The sequence below is a fragment of the Lagenorhynchus albirostris genome, chromosome 8 (genome assembly GCF_949774975.1).
Source record: "Lagenorhynchus albirostris chromosome 8, mLagAlb1.1, whole genome shotgun sequence".
NCBI classification, from domain to species: Eukaryota; Metazoa; Chordata; class Mammalia; order Artiodactyla; family Delphinidae; genus Lagenorhynchus; species Lagenorhynchus albirostris.
The window spans coordinates 18359345-18372002 of record NC_083102.1 but is presented as its reverse complement, the minus strand read 5'-3'; positions in this window follow the sequence as shown (position 1 = coordinate 18372002).

The following is a 12658-nucleotide window of genomic DNA, read 5'->3' as shown; positions in this document are numbered from 1 at the left end:
AAAAAAGCAAGTGAGGAGATGCCCTTATGGGGGAAGGTAGAGGGTTGACAAATGCCCACTCCTCTCTGCTGGGCAAGAACTACGGATGTGGTTCTCCCTGGCTGCAGAGGAGGCTGGAAATGTGGGGAGCTCGTTTTGCTTTGTTTTTAGGCTGAGAAAACGACAGCCTGGAATTAAAATGACGGTAGAATTAGTAAAGAAGAGAGGGAATGGGTATCGGAAAGGCAACCATACTATATTAAAAGATATTAATTTCTGAGCATGCTACACATTCCATTAGTGCTTCCCAGCCTTTTTAGCATCATAGGACCTAGAAAATAAGGCTTGTTTGGCGATGTAGGGTACATAGAGAATGCGGCTCACGGACAAGGCAACTCGCTGGGGGACACGGGTTGACGTGAGACCCACCTAGCTTCTCCAAGGGCTGAGAGGACCAATCCCTGCAGACCAGTAACCCATTCACCATAAAACTGTTTGAGCCGTTCCATAGGTAGAGTTGCCTGGAGATCAGCACACAGGAGATTTATTAGGGAGTGTTTTCAAGAATGACACCTGTGAGGGGTGAGGGATACAGGACTGGGAAAAGGGAGAAGCTGGGTGACAATAAAATTGCCCCAGAGCCCTCAGTGGCTCCTACCAGGAGCTCTGGAGAGGGATGGCCCTTCACAGTTGTCCCACTTTGAGACAAGGGAGCCAGCCCTTTATCCTGCCCCTCCCCACTCTGACGAGACACCGGGTATGGGAGGGAATGTGGCCTTGGAACAGGGACTCTCAGGCTGAGGGCTGTGCCCAGATCAGGACTTAATGAAGAGGGATCAGCTGCCACGACTCCCAGCAGCTGGGGAAGCGGGTCCCTCGGTCCCAAAGGGGGCGGAGGGTCTGGGCAGAGCTCTCCAAATTCACTTCTGGGGACTTTGTGTTCTACGAGCAAAGGGAACAGCCACGGTCTCCTGCAGAACGAGCCTTGGTGGCCTGGTAAGGGCAGAAAACAGGACCGCGTGAAATTAAGGTCTTACCCGGAATGGCATCTGTGGTGTTCTCAGCCCACGATGAGTCCTAGAGGCCTGCGGGAGAATCCCACTGATTTCAGCAGTGTTAGAGGACTGACAAATGTGCTTCACGTGCTGTTTATTTGAATTCAGCCAGACTCTTCTGCAGCATTAATTGTCATGGACGTGATGTAACAAGAGGCAGCTGAGAGCCTGAAACGAGCTCGCAATTTGTCTTTGGAAAATTTTCTCCATTATGAGAACAGAAAGATTAAAGGGATAATAATACCTTACACCCATATCATGCTTTCCTACTAGCAAAGAGCTTTCAAATGCGTATTATCTTATTTGAGCCTCATGATGGCCCTGTGAGGTAGTTAGAATAGGAATTCATCTTAGAGGTGAAAATATTGTAACTTTGGAAACCTATGCCCCCACTTTATATTCCAATAATGGGTTGCATTTCTTGATTTTTTTGTTTTTTTTACCATGTTCCTTTCTATTCTCTCAAAACCCAAGAAGGCTAAAGTATGAAGGCAAGTGAGAAAAAGAATTTCCCTTCCCTATGCATATCTGGTTTATAGCATCTTTCTCCCACCTCTAAAGTTACAATATGAGAGTTAGGAAGCAGAAATTAAACTAATGTACCAACAAAGAAACAAAACATATGGCGGCTGCCAACCTCCATGATTGCATCATTTATTTATCGTGCCCCTACTGAATGCCATGGGACTCGTAAAAAGGGTGAATAAAAATCACAGTTCTTGTGGAGCTAACAATCCAATGAGGGATATAAAATAGGCAGAGAACTAACAAACATTAGGGAGAAGAAGTGGAGCCCCATTGAACAGGAGTTTAGAGCAGGCACAGATGCCGGGACGCTTTAACAGAAAAGGCAGCTGATCCCTAAGGATGAGCTGTGTTTCCTCCACAGATGATGATTGCGTGTGGGCTAGCAATAATCCCGGGCTTACTGAGTGCCAGGCTTGGGGCTAAAATGAGGGCAGTAGCATTCAACGTGTTGCTGATGCATTCAGGTCAATATTTAGCCAACTGCACACTTATTATCACCAGCCAGCCAACTAAACAGCCCCTGCTTGCTTGCTCTTCCATTGGTTTTTTTTAAAACTATATTTTGTCTTTTCAACACCAAAATGTTAAAGAAACGTTTGCGGCAGCTTACCTTGAAAAACGGACTCCGTGGGCTGGGACATCACAGGGTCTTGGTGGGGAGATTCAGAAGCCACTTGGAGCAGCAGATGTTCTCATACCTGCAACAAGTCAGACGTCCTTTTTGCACACAGGTGATACATAAGCTAGTGCCCGAGGGAAACAGCAGGCCTTTGAATGGGGTGTTTTTTTTCAGAGCTGTCCATTTGTCTTGCTTTTTTGTTTCACCTTTATTCTTCTCCTGGAGGGAATATTCCTAATAGGATTAATAAATGAGAAAAGTAAATAATGTGACTACGGAAATATAGATTTTCCAGGAATGCAATTTATTACTGGCTTTGTAGAAGCGAAGCCATGTGAGGCCACCTGTTCAATGGCCTCTTCACACAGTGCCAGGGGGAGAGGATTTCACACATTAAGAGCCAGAGCTCCCAGGAGTTACTGACCTTAGGGGAAGCTGCGGGGAGAGAAGGGCACTGACCCTGGGAGAAGAAATAACCTCCAACCATAACCTGGTGTCACATGGACACAAGTCTTGAATTGGTACAAGTGAGGGCCTGACGCTAAACTCTAAATAGTAATTTGAAAGCTTGGGCGTAGGGGGGTGGATTTGAAAAGAGTATGAAAGGAAATGAAGGGGGGGGAAGAGGATGAAAATTTGGAGTAAATGTGGCAGATCCTTAAGCAGCAATTTAGGCTGATGGGGTGTGTTTGCAGCCTTGACCATTTGGGGGAGTTATTTGCAAGGTTGAATGAACCCATGTGCATTCTGGAAACGAGACTTCCTACTGGGTAGACACTGTCTTTGCATCATCTTGGTGGGCCCTCAGGGCTGGGCTGGACAGCGGGTCAGGAGAGTTCAAGTCTTTAGCTGTGCCCCTCACCAGCTCCATGACAACTAGGATCTCTGTGCCCCTGTTTCCTCATTAATCAACCGAGAAGACTAGGTTATCTGGTCTCTATCTTGCTCAGTCTTTTATGAATGATTCCATTTCAGAATCAGAAGCTTTTTTTGCGTTACGCGGGCCTCTCACTGCTGTGGCCTCTTCTGCTGCGGAGCACAGGCTCCGGACCCGCAGGCTCAGCGGCAATGGCTCACGGGCCCAGCCGCTCCGCGGCATGTGGGATCCTCCCGGACCGGGGCACGAACCCGTGTCCCCCGCATCGGCAGGCGGACTCTCAACCACTGCGCCACCAGGGAAGCCCCAATGTCACCTTTGACATCACCTGAAGGAGAAGGACATGGAGTCTGTCGTGACTTTGCCGTCATCAGGAACCATCCTCTGAAAAGGGGGACCTGGAGACCAAAATAGGAAACCTGAAGAGTGAAGGGGTCGCATCAGGACCCACCCCTGCCCCCAGGGAGGGAGTAGAGTGTGACTCCACCTTCTTAGCTGGAGAAGGAAAAATCCTAAGAGTCTAAGAGGGGCAGTCCACCTCCACATGGCTTCTTTCTGGTCCGTCCTTCCCTCTCCCGCCTTTCCATGTGGGGCTGTACCTCCTCATTGTCAGTGATGGACATTGAGAACAAAGCTGTCTAGGATGGACGCACGTTTCTCGGAGCTGGTCTTGACCTGAACCAAAGCAGGAGCTGGGGAAGCAGCTCCCTTGCCGGGGTGGTGGGCGGGAAGAACAGGAAGCTGAGAGCTGGGTGGGGGTGGGAAGGCTTCAGAGACAGGTGAGATCCCGCCGTAGGCTGGCATCCAGGGGCCAGGCTTCCCAGGTGGCGCTGAGAGGTGGACTTTGGAAGGAGGTTCTGAGGAGAGGAATGAGGCCATGAACACAGGTCTCCCACTGCAGCCGGAGAGCCAAAGAGTGACTGGGGCTGTTTCCCTCCAAAAAGCCTTCAATTTCTCCAGAACCCATCGTGTTTCACGGGAGAATGACCTTCTGCTCCTCACTCATTCGTTCAACAGGCAGCTGTCGAGTCTGCAGAATACTAGGCGCTGCGGATCTTCGTGGATCCCATGGTGGGAAAAAGATTATATATCAAATCCCTGCCTTCAGGGAGCTTATGCTCTAGCAGAAGAGACAGGCACTCAAGACATAATTGAAAAGTTATAAAGTAATAGCTAGTGGGGCTTCCCTGGTGGCGCAGTGGTTAAGAATCCGCCTGCCAGTGCAGGGGACCCAGGTTCGTGCCCTGGTCCGGGAAGATCCCACATGACGCGGAGCAACTAAGCCCGTGCGCCACAACTACTGAGCCTGTGCTCTAGAGCCCGCGAGCCACAACGACCGAGCCCACGTGCCACAATCACTGAAGGCTGCGTGCCTCCGCAACAAGAGAAGCCACCGCAATGAGAAGCCCTCGCACTGCAATGAAGAGTAGCCCCCGCTCGCTGCAACTAGAGAAAGCCCACGCGCAGCAACAAAGACCCAATTCAGACAAAAATAAATAAATTAAATTAAAAAAATAATAGCTGGTGATGAAAAGTGTTAGGAAGCAAATTAGAGCAGAGTGAAGTGGGAGAAAAGGAGGGGCCGGCTGGTTTCCATCAAATGGTGAGAAGAGGCTTCTTCCTCTGAGGCAATATCTGAGCTGAGACCTAAATACAGCAAGGGGGCAATCCCTAGGGATTTCTAGGGTAAAAATCTGTCCCCAGGCTGTGGGAACAAATCCGCAAGGGCCCGAGGTAGGCGTGTACCTCCTGTGTTCAAAGAATAGCAGAAAGACCGTGTGGCCGCAATAGAGTGAGAGAGAGGGAGAGTTCTAGGGATGCCGTTCTGGAGGCCAGCAGACGCCAGCTCGGGGCCCCAGCGGGGAGTCCAGGCCGTCCTGTGGGAGCGGAGCCGCAGGCCATGGCTGCAGGGCCGCTGGGTGCCAACATTTGAGTGCACGACTTGCGGAGAACCGTGACAATGTGGTCGCAGAGCTTTGATATCTTGAGTAACGTTTACAGGTTAATTCCCACCATGGTGACCTCCAGTGCCCAGAAGGCTGCCAGGCGCAGAGCAGCCCTTATCCGGGGGAGCACGTGAGGGACGGAGTGTGTCAGTGGTGCCCAGCACACGTGGGCTGGGTCCACAGTGATACCGCATCTGGATTTGGCCGTTGACCGATACATGGAAGCAAAGGCCCAGCTCATGAGTGGCCACAGAGAGGCCAAAGAGTGCAACCCTTCCAAGCTGCAGTTAAATGACATTGACATACATAGTTTAGTATGAAGCGAATTGATCAAATAGTTACTCAGCTGCACATCACCCAGACTGGTCGCTGGTTAGCTGAGTTTCCCCCTTTTTGCCTTGTTTAGGCAGATTTGGAGTCCTGAGAGTAGGGCTGCCAGGAGGCAGAGGAAAGGGATGTGAATAACGTAAGCTGATCTCGGGAAAGGGCGTGATACGGTCTTAGATGCTGCCCATAGCGGGGTCAGGTGGCCAGCTGGATGTGTGGAAGGCTTATGGAAGACGGCTGAGGCAAAAGAGCCCAGCAGGCATTTAAAATAAAATACGCTGCCCACCTAAACAGGACCACATGGGTGCTTTCTCCAGCCTCTGCGGGATTGGCCTGAGTTCAACAGTCTCTACATGTTACTTCTCATGGTTTTGCTCAGACAAGACTCCATCCTACCAGATCGGATGCGCTTTTAACTGTCCCCCTAATGACACTATGTACTTCCCAAATATAGCCCTTTTAAAGTTCTATCTGTACCTGGAACCCCCTCCTGCCTGTACCCACATTAGAGATAAGGGATGGATACAGAGAGCTTGGACATCATCTATTTTGTTTATCCCATGCGGCTGCAGCTGGACGCCCCTCCAGTGCCTTTTGGGGCAGAGGTCTGCAGGTGTGAGAGGGCCAGGTGGTGTCCTTAGGAAACTGAAGGCAACGTGGGCCTCTGGGCTTCCTCCTCGCTCACTCAAAAGTCCTCTGTTTTCCTTCATTGCTTTTAGCTGCTGATGGGACTATGTTTGCCCATTCATCAGAAAGCCCCACATTTCCCTTCCTCTCATTTATTTTTTAATCTGCTCCGCCCTTGACATTAGAAGTGAATCACTGGGTCCACTGCTTGGCAGCTGGGGGCTCAATATTTTCCTGCCCAAAGGTAGGCAGAGGCCCAAGTCCTCATCGGTTTGTCCAAAATGGCATTGCTTGCAAACATGCCTTGTTATCAGTGTTTGATCAGTGAACGAACAGAGATGATGCTGTGTGCGGAAAGAGTGTGGGGTTTGGAGCGACCTCTCTGATTCTCATCTTCCTCAGGCCTGCCATTTTCCCTCCGGAGAGACATAAAATACAGGGTTATGGTGAGGATTAAATGAGAGGATGAAAATTGCTTGGCACACAGGAGATCATCTATTTGGTCTCTCCCTTACATGGATACGTAAGCTCTGTGTTAGGGCCTAGAGGGAAGCCAGAAGAATGATTCCCCACGACGCTGACGTGTGTGTCCGCCCCTCCCGACTTGGTTGTCACTAATCCTGGTCTTTGTTGATGCTTTGGGACCATCTTCTTTAACTCTATCAAAAATGTATCCCCAAAACCTGTGGTGAGGGTGAGAGTTTCAAAACGCAATCCTCATTCTAGGCTCCTCATTGTGTCACTGTCTATCTGAATCGAAGATTATAACAGAGGACGAAAAACACATCAGAACAACAACAAATATTCCCTCTAAGCCATCAGCAAAATTAAGCAGGAATTCTCAGGACGCCCATCAAAAAAACTGACCAGAGTGGAAAGTGGAACAATGGCGCCACCAAGTGGTGAAACTGAAAACGACCGCTTTGACTGCTGGTTTTTCATTAACTTCATTATCTTCGGAGAGCTACCGGGCTGTACCTGATCCAAGGCCTGGCTCATCAGAGCATGGTTGATGGAGCCGGCTCACAGGGACTGGCCACGCTAACACAGAGGAACGTCAAACAACTGTGCTAGTGAGGGTGACAAAGACAGTGGGAATGGAGTAGCAGAAATGAACCCTCTATAGACGGAAAAGCAATAAACACCCTACTGTTTACAGCTTGTCAGTGACACAAGGAAATATTTTGCTGTTCTTATACCACATGCCTCAGAATCACCTGGAAAACCTGGTAAAGGTGCAGATTCCTGTCCCAGACCCACTGAGTCAGACCCTCTGGGGATGGAGTCTGGGAGTCTGCGTGTTTAACAAGTACCCTGGGCGAGTCGGGGGAAAGTTAAAATTAGGGACCAGAGCCATGAATAAGGAGTCCTGAAGCCTCACTGAGCTCATTCTATAAAAAGAGAAAATGAAGGCAATGAGCAGGAGAGGAATGATCACTTTTTAAAACAGACAGAAACTTGAAGGGAAAGGGAATCCTGAATACAGGCAGACCTTGGAGAACTGGGGGTTCGGTTCCAGACCACGGCCATAAAGCAGATATCACAATAAAGTGAGTCACAGGAATTTTTTTGGTTTCCCAGCGCATATAAAAGTTAAGTTTACACTATACTGCAGTCTATTAAGTGTGCAATAGCATTATGTCTACAAAAACAATGCACCTACCTTAATTTAAAAATACTTTATGGAAAAAATGGTAACTGTCAGCTGACAACACAGGGTTGCCACAAACCTCCGATTTGTAAAAAGTGCAATACCTGTGAATCGCAATAAAATGAGGTATGCCTGAGCAGATTGCTACGCACACACACACACACACACACACACACACACACAGTCCTATATGTGCAACTGGCTGAATATGTGGATGGGGATTTTTGTTTGCTGGTCTGAGGAATTTTTAGTGGATGGTAAATGTAAAAACAAAACCAAACCTTCATTTGTAGCATTTGCCTATTTCCATGGTGTAAATACTCCCACCGTGGCCTATTTCCAGCCACAATGTGACATCACTGAACACAGAGGAAATGCACAATCTTATAGTATTTCACCGCACAGATTTAGTCATCAATCACCCCAAGAGCATAGGTAATAGTAAAATGTAATAAAATGATTAGGAAACGATGAGTTTTGAGTATTACCTTTGTTCCAAATATAATTTATCTAATTATAAGTCTGTATCGTTTAATTTTTAAAATGAGTGTGTTTTTGCAAAATTCCTGAAAATCAGCTCTCATGAGCTGGTATGAGCCAGTTTCCAACACACCATCACTCTACGCCAAGGAGCTTCTGCCACTAACTTAAGACCAGAGATGGAGGCCAGGAGAGGGGGCTGCTGACAGGAGCTGATGAGAGTAGCTCTCAGGAAAGGACTTTCTGAGGCAGATGTCGGGCAGGTAGCCAAGCCTTACTGAGGGGTTTTCTTCTCGGGGTTAACCCTCCACTGATTGTGGAGTGGCCACCTCTCTCGGCCCTCCCTGGTCCCCTTCCTAGAGCTGGGAGGATGTGGGCTCCCTGAATGTAGATTTCCAGCCATTCCTGTTTAGCACCCAACGAAGTCCCTGGCCCATAGGTTCAACCCACCTTTAGGAGGGGTTCAACGACTATTTACTGTTGAGTGAATTACACTGGCCCAGAGTCAGAAGAGCTGGGGCTTGGGTCTGCTATTACCAGGTTGTGCAATTTTATGGTTTCTGGGCCTCAGTTTCCCCATCTGTAGGAGGAGGGCCTTGAGTCTCATGACTCTGAATGCTCTGCCAGGATCCCAGGACTCTCTTTTCACGGCAATTGGCTCCAAGACCCCGAATCTGGGGCCCTATCCTGGTCAGCTCACACCCAGGGCTTGATTTCATCACGGGGTCAGGGGTCTCCAACCCCTGATGGGTTGATCCCGGTACCACTGATGTAAGAGGCTCCGATACATGGAAAACTTTAGCTAAGAACCCACCTGTCCCATTAATGGCAGGACTCCAGCTCCACAGACAGGTTCCCCAGAAATTCTAGAGAGGGGTGTGTCTGTGTCACCAGGCTGGAGCAACCTTTAGGATGTCAGCTGCCAGGGCCGCCTTCGTGCATGTCAGGGAAACTTCCAGCCCCAGCTCCTTTCCTCTCTCTCCCCAGGAGGACGTCAATGGGATAAAAACCCACCTGGAATCCTGAGTATACTAAAAGCCACTCCGTTGTACATTTTAAAATGGTGAATTATATCTCCATTTTTAAAAGCCTTTGAATACTTATTGAAGAAGGAGGAGAAGAAAAGGAGGAAGGGGGGGCAGAGGAAGAGGAGAAGAGAAGACATCAGAGTGGCTCTTGTGGGTAGACAGAAAGTGAAAGAATGTTCTAGGATTCCCTGGACCAACCCCTGTCAGAGGGTTTTCCTTTTGGAATAGAAATTCAAACTGGGTGCTTTTATCTTATTAGCTGATTTAATATGTTGGATAATTAGGGTTCAGATGAAACCCAAGTGCTGGGTCTTAGAAGGAGAGCAAGTCGGAGGGTGAGACTCCCCCCGTCTGGGGGAGGTGATGCGGTAGAGGGGAAGCAAGGTGTCGTCAGGCTGACCTCAGGTCTGGCGCCCGCCAGGAGTTCCTTCCTGCCCATCCCGGCTTCTGGTTCTTTACAGCTTTCAGACAAGTGGCAGCTGGAGGCTCTGTGTGCCCCTATCAACCCAGAACCCCTTGTGGAAAAACCCCTTTTCCTTTTTGTTTAGCTGAGACTGAGCTGGAATTTTCCAAAAGGAACTTTTCCTCAGCAACTTAGGGAACCAAAAAAACACAAAGGTTTTAGGAAAAAAAAAAAAAAACCATTCCACTAGAGTGTAGATTTCCACTGTGGTTGGAGCTCAGACTGAAGGTGGGGGAAGAATTGGTAGGACCCGCCTCCCAGGCCTCTGGTGTCTTCGCTTCCCACTCTCCTCTGTGGCCCCCCAAGTCCCGGCCGGAGTGGGGAAGCGGCCCAGCCCTGCACCTTCCATGAAGCCACGTCCAGGCTGGGCACCGGCAGAGGAGTCCTGGGCAGCCTCCTAGGGCGCAACTGTCCAAGTCATCCCAGAATTACCGAGGGTTAGATCCTGTAGAAACCGTATCCACCACCCGGCTACCTCAGCCTCCCAGTAGGAGCAGTAACCTGTCCCGATGACCCAGGTGTCAGGCTGGAAGGCCCGTGCATGACCACAGAGCCGGCCGCCTGGCGTCAGACACCTGGGAGGCCAGGCCAGTCCAGGCCCTTCTGTGGCTTCAGAGAGGACTCACTGAGCCCAGGGGAGAGGCCGTCATCCCCACTGAGCAGAAGCTCCTTGGGAGGTGGCATGGGGGTGGGGTGGGAGGAGAGGAGAGTCGCCGTGTACAGAAACTCTGCTCTCCAGGGAGCGGAGGGTGTTTTGCTGTCAGTGGGGCTGGAGCGTCTGGATGGGGACCACAGAGCCCAAGGGCAGGTCACCCCCACGGGTCGGAAACACAGGGAGGGGGCTCACCCCAGGCCCCAGTCTTCCTCAGCCTGGGATCACCGAGCAGCTTACAGTCACATTACGACCGACACCCCTGAGCCCAGCCCCTCAGTCTGGGGAGCCCGATCTTCCCGCAGATGACCTCACCCTGAGTATCTCCGAGTTTTGCTAAAAGTGCTCACAAATGTTTGTGATTCAGTCCTGGGGCTCCTTGCTGCCCGCAATTCTCAAGCCCCTGGCAGCCCGAGGCCCCCAGAGGTCCTGAACCCACCGTGGCCTGTGCCTGTGACCTTGGAACGGCCCTTGGCAGATCTGCCTACAGGCCCGTGAGGTGAGAGGCTCTGCTAGTGGCCTCTTTGTCCTCGTCCCTCAGGGGATTCCTCAGCGGGGGGGGGGGTGCGGGGGGCCAGGCCACAGGTGCTGCAGCTCTGAGGGTAGGGCTCTGTGTCCCTCTCTTTTACACACAAACACACACATACGCACATATATACACATACACACATATACAAACACACACACACATATACAAACACATACATGCACACATAAACACACATATACACACGTACACATATACACACACATACACACACACACACACACACACACACACACACACAGCCATTTCTCTCAAGGCCAGTGTGCAGGGTGGTGTGGCTGAGGCTCCAGCCGGCCCTGGGCCACAGCACCTGGGTTTTGCAGGGTCTGGCCTGGGTCACAGGCCACTCTCTTCCTCTCTCAGAATGTGCCCAGCGGTCTCTTCCAAGGGCTTTTCAGTTTGGCTTTGTCTGGGGTCACTCGAATTTTAGGACATGCTTTTTCATTCTTGAGACACAATGGAGGTTAGAATTTGCATCCCTTTTTTTCCCCCGGGGAATTCTTTTCAGTCAGTCTGTGAATTCAGGTCCATGTGTGGGACAGGAGCTCACAGGACTCCACACGCAGCAGGGTGCAAATCCCAGCCTGAATGCTGCAGGAGGCTGCTGAATTCTGCCCCAACCAGCAGAAGCAGCCCTCCAGGCTCAGCTCCCCAGAATGTTCTCAGAGCCAGGGGTGGGGCAGGGGAGACTGGGCGTGTGAGGTCTGTTCTCTCTGCAACAGCATCTGGCCCTGTTCCGGTGCCCTGGTACTTTAAGGAAATAGCCCACTAGCCATGTTGCTATATATTTTTTGATTATTAACCCTTTAATATTGGTCTTAGGCTCGTGAAGCAGGGACATTAGTGGTCAGAAGGGGTCTGTAGCAGCACCTGACCCCCCAAAGGACCATGAAGCCACAGTAGTGTCTGTCCATGGAATCCTGTCCAGGCACTTTCTAACTGTAGGCCTGAGGCAGGCTTGGTGGAGCCAGGCCAGCAGAGGAGGAAGTGGAAGGAAAAGACAGAAGCCCAAAGAAATGGTCCCTGACAAGCCACTCTAGAAACTGAGGGTTCCAGGGGAGACCTGTCCTCTGGAGGGCATGGCTTTCCGTGGCCACGAGCAGCTGGGGTTAGCAATTCAGTCCTGCCGGCCCCATAGGACACAGCGGGGTCTGCCTGTGGGACAGATCAGAATGGCCTGGCAGAAATGTACTTCCTCTGGGTCAAATGTCCCCATCAGATAGGCTCTGACTCTCAAACAGAGCAATCTAGCTCCCCTCAGAGGTACTCCAAAGCTTGCCTCAGAGCCTGGCTGGCATGATACCTGAGTGCAAAGCCTCATCTGAGTCTTGATATTATCCCATCCCTGCTAGGCCATCTTCTGGGGTCATCTTGGCTTTAGACCTGCTGGTACCCAGGATCTTGGTATCTTTTTACATACAGTCGCCAAGTGAGTGATACAGACACGAGCATCCTGGACCCAGAGGAAGGGAATCCTGTGGCTGGGCTGTGAGGAAGCATGGCCAGTGAAGGTGGATAGGACTTGGAAGGGTGGGTGTGGGGTGGCGGCTATTCCAGGCAGAGGGATCATGAGTCAGTCACCAAGACGGGGCATGTCCGCCCAGTGAGGCACATCTCTGCCATGGACATGTGCTGGAAATCTTGCCCTGGAGGGACGACGTGCCTGACAACTTAGCCTTATCACAGAAGGGCACGAGGTGGGCAGGGAAGGCCTGGGGCCCATGCAATGGACTGTGTGTGCAGGAGTCATCATTCCCGCTGACGACCATTCAGACTGAGGCATGCAAAGCATTTTCATAGCACCTGCACATGCCAGGCAGCACCCTGGGCTGTTCGGACATGTTATCTTGCCTAATCCTCATAACAGTTCTAAGGTATT